The following is a 12,052-nucleotide window of genomic DNA, read 5'->3' as shown; positions in this document are numbered from 1 at the left end:
TACAGACAATACGGTATGAGGCCGAGCATTATCGTGTAAGAGAAACCATTGGCCAGAATCACAGAGGTACTTCCTAACTCGCTTCATCCTGTTTCTGAGTCAATCAAGCACTTCCTTGTAATACCACTGATTGATTTTTTGGATTTCAGGGACAAATTCATGATCTATCACTTCTCACCAGTGCACGAACTTTCTCAACATTGTCGTCATTCCTTGGCGTTGAAGCGCGTCCTGATCTTGGTTCATTCTCTACACTTTCGCATCCATCTTTGAAACGATTGTACACTTGGCAACATCTTATTTGACCGCCCTGAAAAATTTCAAAGTCCGGAATTCGTAAATTTGGCAGCATAGCGCTTCAGAGCCAACTATGAGTAGCCAACTTTGCAACATTTCTTCTTCCTCAATGAAAACGCTCGTGATTTCTTTTTTCATTCTTTCACATTCCATAAAGTAAAGATACCGTAAAGCAGTAATAAAATATATGACGGATCCCACTTTAAACTGTAGGTCCAGTCCCGATTAGCCTTACTATGCATAAAGTTGACTTAAAACACCAAATCAACCAATTCATCTCCTTTCAGAGTGGGCCTTCTGTGATACTGTAGTCGGCCAGCATCCGAAAATACAGTTCTGCTTCGCGTATACCAGAGTGTAATTGCATTTAATATTGTGACTAATTTTACTTTAAAACTACAGATTAAAGCGATAATAGTGTCCAGAAAAAGAACCTCAAAGTAGATCTTCACACAAAGTATTTTAATCCATTGCCAAACATTTCAGTTAAGAATAATATTATGCTTTTCCATTGACCGTATTTTCGATTCATGGTGAATTTGCTAAAAGGACCATGTCGAGAAATCTAAATATGTAAGTTTTACTAGTAAATGCATTTAAAATGCACGAAACAACAGGGGAGGAGAAAAATAAACCTCAAAAACAAGTAAAAATGCAACAAAAACTGTTAAAAATACTGACAAATAAACTAAAAGCCAAAAAAGGCCGAAAAATGCAAAAAAAAAATGTAAATAAACTGTTTTCCGGCTCTAACTGAAGGGAAACGGACATGAAATCAGGTTTAGCATTGTTTTAAGGGTCAGAAAAAAAGTTGATTTTTCATCAATTCCGGACCCTAATTAGTAATTATGACCATTGAAGAAGTTGGAGGTAGCTTACTTAAAATTTTCTTGCTGAGGGATCGTATCGTCCCATATCTCCACTTCATAATAAAGAAAAACATCAAGTTCATATTTGGAAAATGACTTGGAGTTTTCCACCACGAAAATATGTTTTTCATAGTTTGAAGTTCGTTAGTATTATCTTTCAGGGTTTCCATTGTTTTAATTTCACACATATTTTATATTTCATACGTTCCTCTCTCTATTCTTACAGTCTTTGGAAAAAAGCTGAAGTTTCTTGTCAAGAGGGTCTGGTTCAAATGACTCCTTTTCGCTCTCCTGTTTCTACTTTAAACAAACAACAAAATACTTCGTAACTAAACGATTTCTTGTTCAAAACACGGAATTTTTACACAATTTACAAAATATGACAAAACGCCAATAGACATGTTCATCATTTTTCCCTTTCAGCGTTTCTCGATTTTTATCTGAATTTGTTTCCTAATGAAAATTGCCATGAGGAAATTATAGATATGACATTATGTGTGAATTGGTTTCTTCAAACTGGTAGCAAAATTTAACATGAGCTACATGGAGAAGAGGTAGCGTGCTTGATTCTTACGAGGGTGGTCGTAGGTTCGATTCTCCACCTAGGCATGATTTTTTTTCAGGAGTATATCGTTGGGTGTAAAGTTTATGCACCGTGCTAAGAAGTTAACATTGGTCTCTGTATTTCACGAGAGGAAAGGAAATAGTAAGAGAAAGTTATTTCGATGATAGGAGGAAGTCACATGCCACGTGGAATGCGCAGAATCAAGTTACATAGATCTAAGTCTGTAATGGTGGTTTCGAATATGGCAAAGTTAGTGGGGAAAGTTTGTTATATCTGATTCTCGTTCTTTCTGTTCAAAGAAGACAAACATTTTAGATACAAAGCCGTGAGGAATTAACGATCATTATGAGGTTTTGAATTTTTTGTTTGTCACTCACTATATAAATACTTATTAGTAGTTTCTTATCGAATCGGCCTTCGTCGCAATAACAATTTATTTATGTTAATTAGCGATTTACTATTAGTTTTAGACGCATGGTAAGATGATGGTGAGGTGATTGAAAACAGTCATTACGAAGGAACGGACATAAAATTACCAATCTTAGCAATTTGAACTCATTAAACACTCTCCTACGTTACAGTACTGCACTACATCACTACTTAACATAACTGTATATCTTTTTTTAGTATATCGAAATCAAATAATCAATATTTTAGGTGTCAGTGAAGAACAAACAATGACATAACTTAAATAACATTACATTTTGCATCCTGAATACATATATGTGATTTGTGAATTAATCATGATGTTTGTGTTAACACAACATATGAACAATAACTAAAAAGAAACGTTTTAACTTTAAATCCTGGAAATCTCCAACTTCTAAGGGGAAATATGAGCAGAAGGGACGTCCCTCAAGTGTGCATCGGATTCATTTTTTAAATATTCTAATATCAACGATATCTGTTCAGCAAACAAAAAAAAAAAGAAAAATAAGAAAGAGGAGAGGGTGGGATTTGAACCCGCGACCTTTCACGCTTGATGAAAAAAAAGGATTGCAGCGCCTAACCAACAGCTCTACGTTAACTTAATCACGTAATACCCTTAAAAACATGTTGACGTTTATGAAGACTCCCACCTTCCTGTGTTTCAAGCACATTTTCTCGACAAGTCGTGTAAAATATATGTTTTTGAGAACTGTTCGATATTATGCAAGGTATTGTAAATAAAATGTCGAATAAACTCCTCACAAATTTGCTTCTTTCTGCACAAACTTGATGGCAATTTCCTCCAGGTGGAGAAATACTCTATTTAGTGTTTCAAACTCCCAAAATTTCAAGTCGAGCAAGCAGAATCGTAAATATCCCTCAAGGTTCTTTTTCCAATTTATTATTTCTGTTTGATTGTGTATTATAATAGCGGTTTATAGTTTGTAAGTTCATGGAAAGTGTTAAATTTAAAACCTTTCACCGCAGCGTTTTTCGTCTAGTGGAAGGACCTACTCAAAGTTGGCTACTCTCACTTGGAGCCGAAGTGCAATGTTGCTAAGTTTACGATTTCGGGACTTAGAATTCTTTCGGGGCGGTCAAATAAGATGTTGCGAAGTGTACCAGTCGTACACCTGGGTTCTTGATAATGCTGCATCACCATACACTGCCCGTATCATCTGTAACGTTTCGGTAAACGATTTACCCAATTTGTAACAGAACTTCATGCTGTAACGTTGTTCCATCTTGGTGCGCGTATTTTGTACGCCGCCTGCACAAGACCTGCATCTGACGCACGCTTGCCCCGATACTACCTGTAACAGGTTGAAACATGCACTGACGGGAAGTTTAGATATAGCTCTTTGCAGTGTTGCCAGAATACAGTACCTTTTTATTTGGTTTGGTTCATTTTTTGACAGTTCAGTTTCTTTATGGGGGTCCTTGTATGTCCATAGTTAACTAAATATTTAGTTCCGCCCAAATTTTAAAATGAAACATTCCTGATTACATGCTTCTTCAAGATTGTGAGGAACTTAAGATTTAAGTTTGTCCTGGAGTATAGACATGAATTTTATTAAGATTTATTTCATACATCCAAATGGATATAAATAACTAATTAACTCTCTAGTAATCTTAAACCAGAAGGTTTATGGCTTCAGCAATACAAGCCTTCCATCTGTCCCTATCCTGGGCAAGATCAATCCAATCTTTTCTATCCTTACAGTTTTTCTTTAGGTCCATCACAACGTTGTCCCTCCATCTTCGTCTTGGCTTTCCTACAGGCTTGTTACCATCAGGTTTCCCAACACGAATCTTGTAAACTCTTTCCTCTCCATTCGTGCAACATGGCCTGCCTACCTAAGTCTTCTTGATGTAATTATTCTAATAATATCTGGACATGAATACAAATCCTGTCACTTCATCCCTTTTAAGTCCAGATATTTTTTTAAGGATTTTATTTATTTATCTTCCTCTTTTAATCTATTCGTATGTAAATGGATATGTTTATAATTTATATAACTACTGTAGTTTAAGTACATTTTTATGTGCAGATAGACTAATCAGGACTGGACCTACAGTGCAAAGTGCAATGTACTCCCATCAGAGTAGTTACCACTACACCAACGGGGAGCTCCTATAACTATTGAAAATTTGTACTAAATATTGATTGGTTGTATTATGTTATTCACGTCGTTTTTCTGCCACTTTTGGCTAATCGCCACGATTAGGAAAAAGATGAATGGTGATACGATAAGTTGAATGAAGAAGTATACTAGATGCAGGTCGGGGCGCCAGTCTCGTTAGCATGCAACAGTGCAGTCCAGGGTGTTCTACGTTGAAGGGAGGTTGACATTTGTTTGTACTTTGAAAGCGTCACACCTTACACCCCACGCTACGATGAATATTAGGGAAATAGTAAAGTAGAAATCTAAAAGAATTTTCATGGTGTTTACGTTGTCAAACAAAACAGCGTACTTTCTGCACATCTATTGCTTTAAAATAATTGTCAGATAAAAATCCCTTGGTAAATGAATAATTACCTTGATTGGATTATAATATTAATTATTTTTTATTATTTGCATGAAGAAAACAAAAGGATTTTTAAAAAATATTCTAAACACTTCTACTACAAAATATTATGTACATCTTATTGAAACATAAAGCAATTTTTTGAAATTATATTTCTCTTGTACAATACATTTTATGGAATGGAAAAAACTTCGAAACAAGTAAATTGGAAACACTTTTTATGACTCCATCTATGAGCTGAAGGAGTATAAAAAAGGGAATATTTTAAATTGCAAAAAAAATTCTTCTGGCCCTAACTAGAGAAGGGTCCGACCATAGACCTTCAGGAAACCAAACGCCTGGTTGGAATGCTTGAATCTTCACCTCCATTGGCAGAAAAATATTTTCTCTTATTGCAGTCGAAATCCGGACGGTAAGTCATCCAGTGGTTGCTAGGTAAACAATATTGGCTTTAGCAATAGTTTCACCTCTTTAGTTCAAGTCCTTTCAGCATTGCGTTTGAAGGAAGAAAAATTGTTTCCATGTATAAATTTGAATCATATTAGAGATTTCTGCTATACAGAAAAAAAACTCACATACGCTTTGCATAGAAATACATAAAATAAACTTATCACAAAGTCTCAAACAGCAGATTCTATGCCACCATTTTCGAAGATGGCGGATCTTCCAAATACATTTCGATCTCGGATTTTTAATATATTATTCACTATACCATTCCGCACAATCGACTACATACATAAACCATTTGTGCTAACAATATTTCCATGATATACCGTTATTTTCCCTCCGTTTAGTGTGTTCTATAAATGGTTTATTGATTGATTGATTTTACTTCGCTTGTTTACCACTTTTGGCTAATCGCGACGATGAGGATTAGTGATGATATGGTAAAAGTGATGAAAGGACACTCAAAACGAACAACCATGCCCAGACCGGAATTCGAACCCGGGACACCTGACGTCGTAGCGCGCTGTGATAACTACTTCGCCACGCAGGCTATTATAAAATGGAATGACCCGTGCGTGTGTACAACAGCGTAGACACACTACAGCGTATTCATAAAAGATTGATTGAGTTTTGCAAGTGAAAAAACAGCTGTTTACTGCACTGCACAGGATTAATGTGCGAAAGCAGCTCTCCAAATTTGAGATGTGGTACTGACAATTCCTTTATGTATGTGTGTGTGTGTGGGGGGGGGGTTGTGGGGGGGGTGTGGGTGGGTGTGCGCGCGCGCGCGTGTGTGTGTATAGGCTGTCTCAAAAGTCACTATCTATTTTAAGAAATAATTGTAATTACGAAAAACAGGTTTAAGACATGAACAATATATGTATTTCGAAGTAAATCCGTTAAGAATTTGTGCTCCAAATGGCAACAATCAGTGTATCTACAGAGCTCAAAGACATAAGCCAAGCATTCAGTTTCGGTGTGTCTCATTCGCATACAAGAAAATTTGTTGGTATCTCGTCCACTCATTTGCGTCAATTACAATAATATGTATTTTATGCACAGGGTATACAAGAATTCGCAGTACCCCTAGATTAGATAACATAGTAATATTACCCCTAAATATATATGACATTTTTTATTTATTATAACACATATATATTTACATTATAAGATTCTTGCGAACTTTATATATGGCTTACAGTGCATCGTTTGCCCCGTGTGTTGTCCTTCGTGCACACATACAAACGTCACTAGCTGTTCCTCAGCACCGCACGTCCGCTTACACCAGCCATGGTGGAGCAACTGACGTACGAATTCTAGCGAGCAGGGACTGCGAACCGAATTTGAACTCGAACTGAAACATGCTCCAGTTAGACTTATAGTTCGCACTCGAACCTGAACTGAAATGTTTCGCTACATTCTGGTGCACCATAACCCTCCGTGTACTTTCAGTTTCAGTTCAGTTCCGGAATGAAACCTCATTGTGAACACTTTTGGTTCGCACCCGAACCTGAACTGAAATATTTCGCTACATTCTGGTGCACCATAACCCTCCGTGTAGTTTCAGCTTCAGTTCAGTTCAAGAATGAAACCTCATTGTGATCACTTTTGGTTCGCACCCGAACCTGAACTGAAATGTTTCGCTACATTCTGGTGCACCATAACCCTCCGTGTAGTTTCAGCTTCAGTTCAGTTCAAGAATGAAACCTCATTGTGAACAATTTTGGTTCGCACCCGAACCTGAACTGAAATGTTTCGCTACATTCTGGTGCACCATAACCCTCCGTGTACTTTCAGTTTCAGTTCAGTTCCGGAATGAAACCTCATTGTGAACACTTTTGGTTCGCACCCGAACCTGAACTGAAATGTTTCGCTACATTCTGGTGCACCATAACCCTCCGTGTAGTTTCAGCTTCAGTTCAGTTCAAGAATGAAACCTCATTGTGAACAATTTTGGTTCGCACCCGAACCTGAACTGAAATGTTTCGCTACATTCTGGTGCACCATAACCCTCCGTGTACTTTCAGTTTCAGTTCAGTTCCGGAATGAAACCTCATTGTGAACACTTTTGGTTCGCACCCGAACCTGAACTGAAATGTTTCGCTACATTCTGGTGCACCATAACCCTCCGTGTAGTTTCAGCTTCAGTTCAGTTCAAGAATGAAACCTCATTGTGAACAATTTTGGTTCGCACCCGAACCTGAACTGAAATGTTTCGCTACATTCTGGTGCACCATAACCCTCCGTGTACTTTCAGTTTCAGTTCAGTTCCGGAATGAAACCTCATTGTGAACACTTTTGGTTCGCACCCGAACCTGAACTGAAATGTTTCGCTACATTCTGGTGCACCATAACCCTCCGTGTACTTTCAGTTTCAGTTCAGTTCCGGAATGAAACCTCATTGTGAACACTTTTGGTTCGCACCCGAACCTGAACTGAAATGTTTCGCTACATTCTGGTGCACCATAACCCTCCGTGTAGTTTCAGCTTCAGTTCAGTTCAAGAATGAAACCTCATTGTGAACACTTTTGGTTCGCACCCGAACCTGAACTGAAATGTTTCGCTACATTCTGGTGCACCATAACCCTCCGTGTACTTTCAGTTTCAGTTCAGTTCCGGAATGAAACCTCATTGTGAACACTTTTGGTTCGCACCCGAACCTGAACTGAAATGTTTCGCTACATTCTGGTGCACCATAACCCTCCGTGTAGTTTCAGCTTCAGTTCAGTTCAAGAATGAAACCTCATTGTGAACAATTTTGGTTCGCACCCGAACCTGAACTGAAATGTTTCGCTACATTCTGGTGCACCATAACCCTCCGTGTACTTTCAGTTTCAGTTCAGTTCCGGAATGAAACCTCATTGTGAACACTTTTGGTTCGCACCCGAACCTGAACTGAAATGTTTCGCTACATTCTGGTGCACCATAACCCTCCGTGTACTTTCAGTTTCAGTTCAGTTCCGGAATGAAACCTCATTGTGAACACTTTTGGTTCGCACCCGAACCTGAACTGAAATGTTTCGCTACATTCTGGTGCACCATAACCCTCCGTGTACTTTCAGTTTCAGTTCAGTTCCGGAATGAAACCTCATTGTGAACACTTTTGGTTCGCACCCGAACCTGAACTGAAATGTTTCGCTACATTCTGGTGCACCATAACCCTCCGTGTAGTTTCAGCTTCAGTTCAGTTCAAGAATGAAACCTCATTGTGAACAATTTTGGTTCGCACCCGAACCTGAACTGAAATGTTTCGCTACATTCTGGTGCACCATAACCCTCCGTGTACTTTCAGTTTCAGTTCAGTTCCGGAATGAAACCTCATTGTGAACACTTTTGGTTCGCACCCGAACCTGAACTGAAATGTTTCGCTACATTCTGGTGCACCATAACCCTCCGTGTACTTTCAGTTTCAGTTCAGTTCCGGAATGAAACCTCATTGTGAACACTTTTGGTTCGCACCCGAACCTGAACTGAAATGTTTCGCTACATTCTGGTGCACCATAACCCTCCGTGTAGTTTCAGCTTCAGTTCAGTTCAAGAATGAAACCTCATTGTGAACACTTTTGGTTCGCACCCGAACCTGAACTGAAATGTTTCGCTACATTCTGGTGCACCATAACCCTCCGTGTACTTTCAGTTTCAGTTCAGTTCCGGAATGAAACCTCATTGTGAACACTTTTGGTTCGCACCCGAACCTGAACTGAAATGTTTCGCTACATTCTGGTGCACCATAACCCTCCGTGTAGTTTCAGCTTCAGTTCAGTTCAAGAATGAAACCTCATTGTGAACAATTTTGGTTCGCACCCGAACCTGAACTGAAATGTTTCGCTACATTCTGGTGCACCATAACCCTCCGTGTACTTTCAGTTTAAGTTTTGTTTCGGAATAAAACTTCATAGTGAACAATTTGGTATTTTGGGGGCTGCCAGATCCGAATATTTGGAAATAGATAAGATCCGAAATGCCATTAAGGCAGTGTTTCTCAATTTTTTTGCCTGAGAGTCCCCCTTGACATAATTGAATATTTCTGTGTACCTCCTGAATTCTCAATATTTTATATACCTAAAAATTGTATGAAATAAGTGTGAAAAATGACACCAAACACGAACTTATTGCTTCCAATACGCTACATAATAATATGGATACGTAGTTATTACTTCTGAGTGGCAATATGTTTGTAATTCGTATATCTTGGTCGTGTTTGGTGTCATTTTTCATATTTTATAGCCCAGATTTCAATTATAACAAAATAAATGTAATATTGTTACAACATAAAAAAATAACATTGTTGATTCAAATAGTCAGTAGGTGACTCATTAGTCACTACATCCGTCCGGTCCAGTTTCTATTGCGTCACCACCTGTAGGAAGGGAACAGGAAGTATGTATTTTCCAACAGTGCCTTACATCGCATTGCATTCCCGTTCCCAACCAATCACGTGGCCTCCTACCCGACTGCCATGCCATCAAACTGTTTAAATCCAGGTACTATAAATAACCCTGTTCATACAAGATATTAATCAAATCCACATTGGAATCGTGTTTTTCACCACAGCTGCAGCGCAATTCAAGAAACAATTCTCATATGTACATTGTCCAAGAGTGGTGGTCATTGGTTCTGCGGTCACGAAAGAAGTTTGATCGACACACTGTCGGCTTAAACCACAATACATTTTCTTTCAATGGGTAACTGGGGAAAGGCAAGTGCAAGGCGCATTTTCCCCACTTTTATTGCGAGACCGCACTTTTCCCGGACGCATTTTCCCCGACACCGGTGGTTTTGGCTGCACCAGCCACCCAGGTAAGCGTGGAGCGGTTGTTCTCAAGTGTGAAGTTTGTAATGTCAGATTTGAGGTACAACCTTTCCTCTCCAACACTTGATGATCTCATGGTCTTGCGGACGAATGCTTTATTCCAAAAGCGTTCTGATCAGCACTTGCCAGCCTTAAACCAAGATGAAAATTCTTTCAGTTCCTCTATTAGCTCCAGTAGTGTTTACGAGTTCGTCGAGGAGGAAGGTGAATAGTCCTTGTCTTTCATGCTCACATGTTTGCTGTCGTTTTGCATAATTCTCGTTTCGAAAGACATTTAAAAGATTAACATTGTAAGATTTATGTATGACCTAACTTCCTTTTTTATTCAAAATTTAAATAATAGCTGTTAAAGTGCAAATACTATGTTACATACGAGGAGGAGGAACTCGTACTACAAAATTATGACATGTATCATTTACAATCAACCAAAGTTTGTGAAGCATATTTTTATGTGCTTTTCTTTAATCCATGGTTATTTGTAAGTGCGAAAATATCCATCGAGGATAGATGCTTATTGCGTTTTTCATAAATTAACAGTTCATACACTATTTTATTTTAATTTTCTATTTTCAGGAATTCAGAAAACCAAACAAAATTATGTAATTACATACAAAAGAGTAAATGCCATTTTCCATGAATTGGAAAATTTGCTGCCATAGGAAAATCTAATGTGTATTAATCTTATTGATGCAGTTTTGCGCGAAAATGGACACACTTATGAAGCTAGCCACAGCTCACATAGAATTGTATCTGTTTTATTAACTACAATTTGGTTGCTGTACTGTGATGACATACGTTACTTTCATAAATGTATTTGTTTAACTACAATTTGGTTACGGTAATGAAGATACGTAACTTTTTTCACAGTTAATTTTCATCCCATTGTTTGATGCCATTTTGAACTGAATCAACTGAGGTAAAAGTGACGCGGCGGATTCATATAAACTTTTCGTGTTCATTTCACAGATAATTACAAAAAAGTACAATTGTCAGTACAATGTGAGATACAGTTCTTAAATGAAGAAAATGTAAAAGTTACTCAGTATTTTTCTCGATCTCAAACATAGCAAAACGCGCCCAGATCCTTAACATTTGGGTCTGGAAACGGTTTAAGTTCGAGAACTGAAACTGAACTCAAAACTTTCATTCCGGGCCAAACTGGAAGTGAAAGTTCAGACCATCCAATTACAGCTCGGGTAGATATACTCCGGTTTCGTTCCAATTTTAGTTCGAGAACTGAAAATGAACCGAATGGTTTCATTCCGTGCCGAACTGGACGTAAAACAATAAGATCATTCCAGTTCTGGTTCGGACATATATACTCCGGTTCCATTCCAGTTTCAGTTCGAGAACTGAAAGTGAACCGCAATGTTTCATTCCGAGCCGAACTGAAACTGAAACTGAAAGTAGGTTTCAACTGCAGTCCCTGCTAGCGAGCGTTCCCTGTGACCTTCAAAGCAGGGATGCCAACCCCGAAAACGTAATCTTTCCCAAGCAACCGAATACCGGCCTATTTTCAACACGGCCGCAACAGGATGCATGCAAGAAGGCGCACGGGGCATCTCGGACGCTCTGTAGCATCAATTGAAATATGTAAAATAAAATGATAAAATGATTGTCATATTAGAGCCAATTTATTGATATTTCAGGTTCTTATGTGACTAAAAACGGTGCGGTTAAATTTGCTAGACTATCTGCGAAGCCTGAAGTCTAGAGAATAAATTACAGGCTGAAAATCGATCAGAAATTGTAAATAAAATTATTCATATCAGTGAAATGATGATGGTTATTCTGGAGTTGGCAACCTAATTTCTTGTGAGTTGGCAACCTGATTTCCTATGAGTTGGCAACCTGTTGTCCTATAAGTTGGCAACCTGATTTCTTATGAGTTGGCAACCTGATTTCTTAGGAGTTGGTAAACTTATTTCTATTCATAGCCTAAGATCACATGACATAGTGAGATAGCCCAGATATTGGACTCAGATACGCCACTGATGTCCACATTGTTACTTCTCAAAGGACAATTCGAAGCCACAAAAAGCAGCCGGTTTAGAGTATTGTGAGGCTATTCATGGTCTATTCGTTGAGCCCTTTGTCTCACTA

Source organism: Lepisma saccharinum, chromosome 18 (assembly GCF_977018435.1).
Source record: "Lepisma saccharinum chromosome 18, izLepSacc3.1, whole genome shotgun sequence".
NCBI classification, from domain to species: domain Eukaryota; kingdom Metazoa; phylum Arthropoda; class Insecta; order Zygentoma; family Lepismatidae; genus Lepisma; species Lepisma saccharinum.
The sequence above is the reverse complement of the archived record's forward strand: the minus strand, read 5'-3'. Positions refer to the sequence as shown.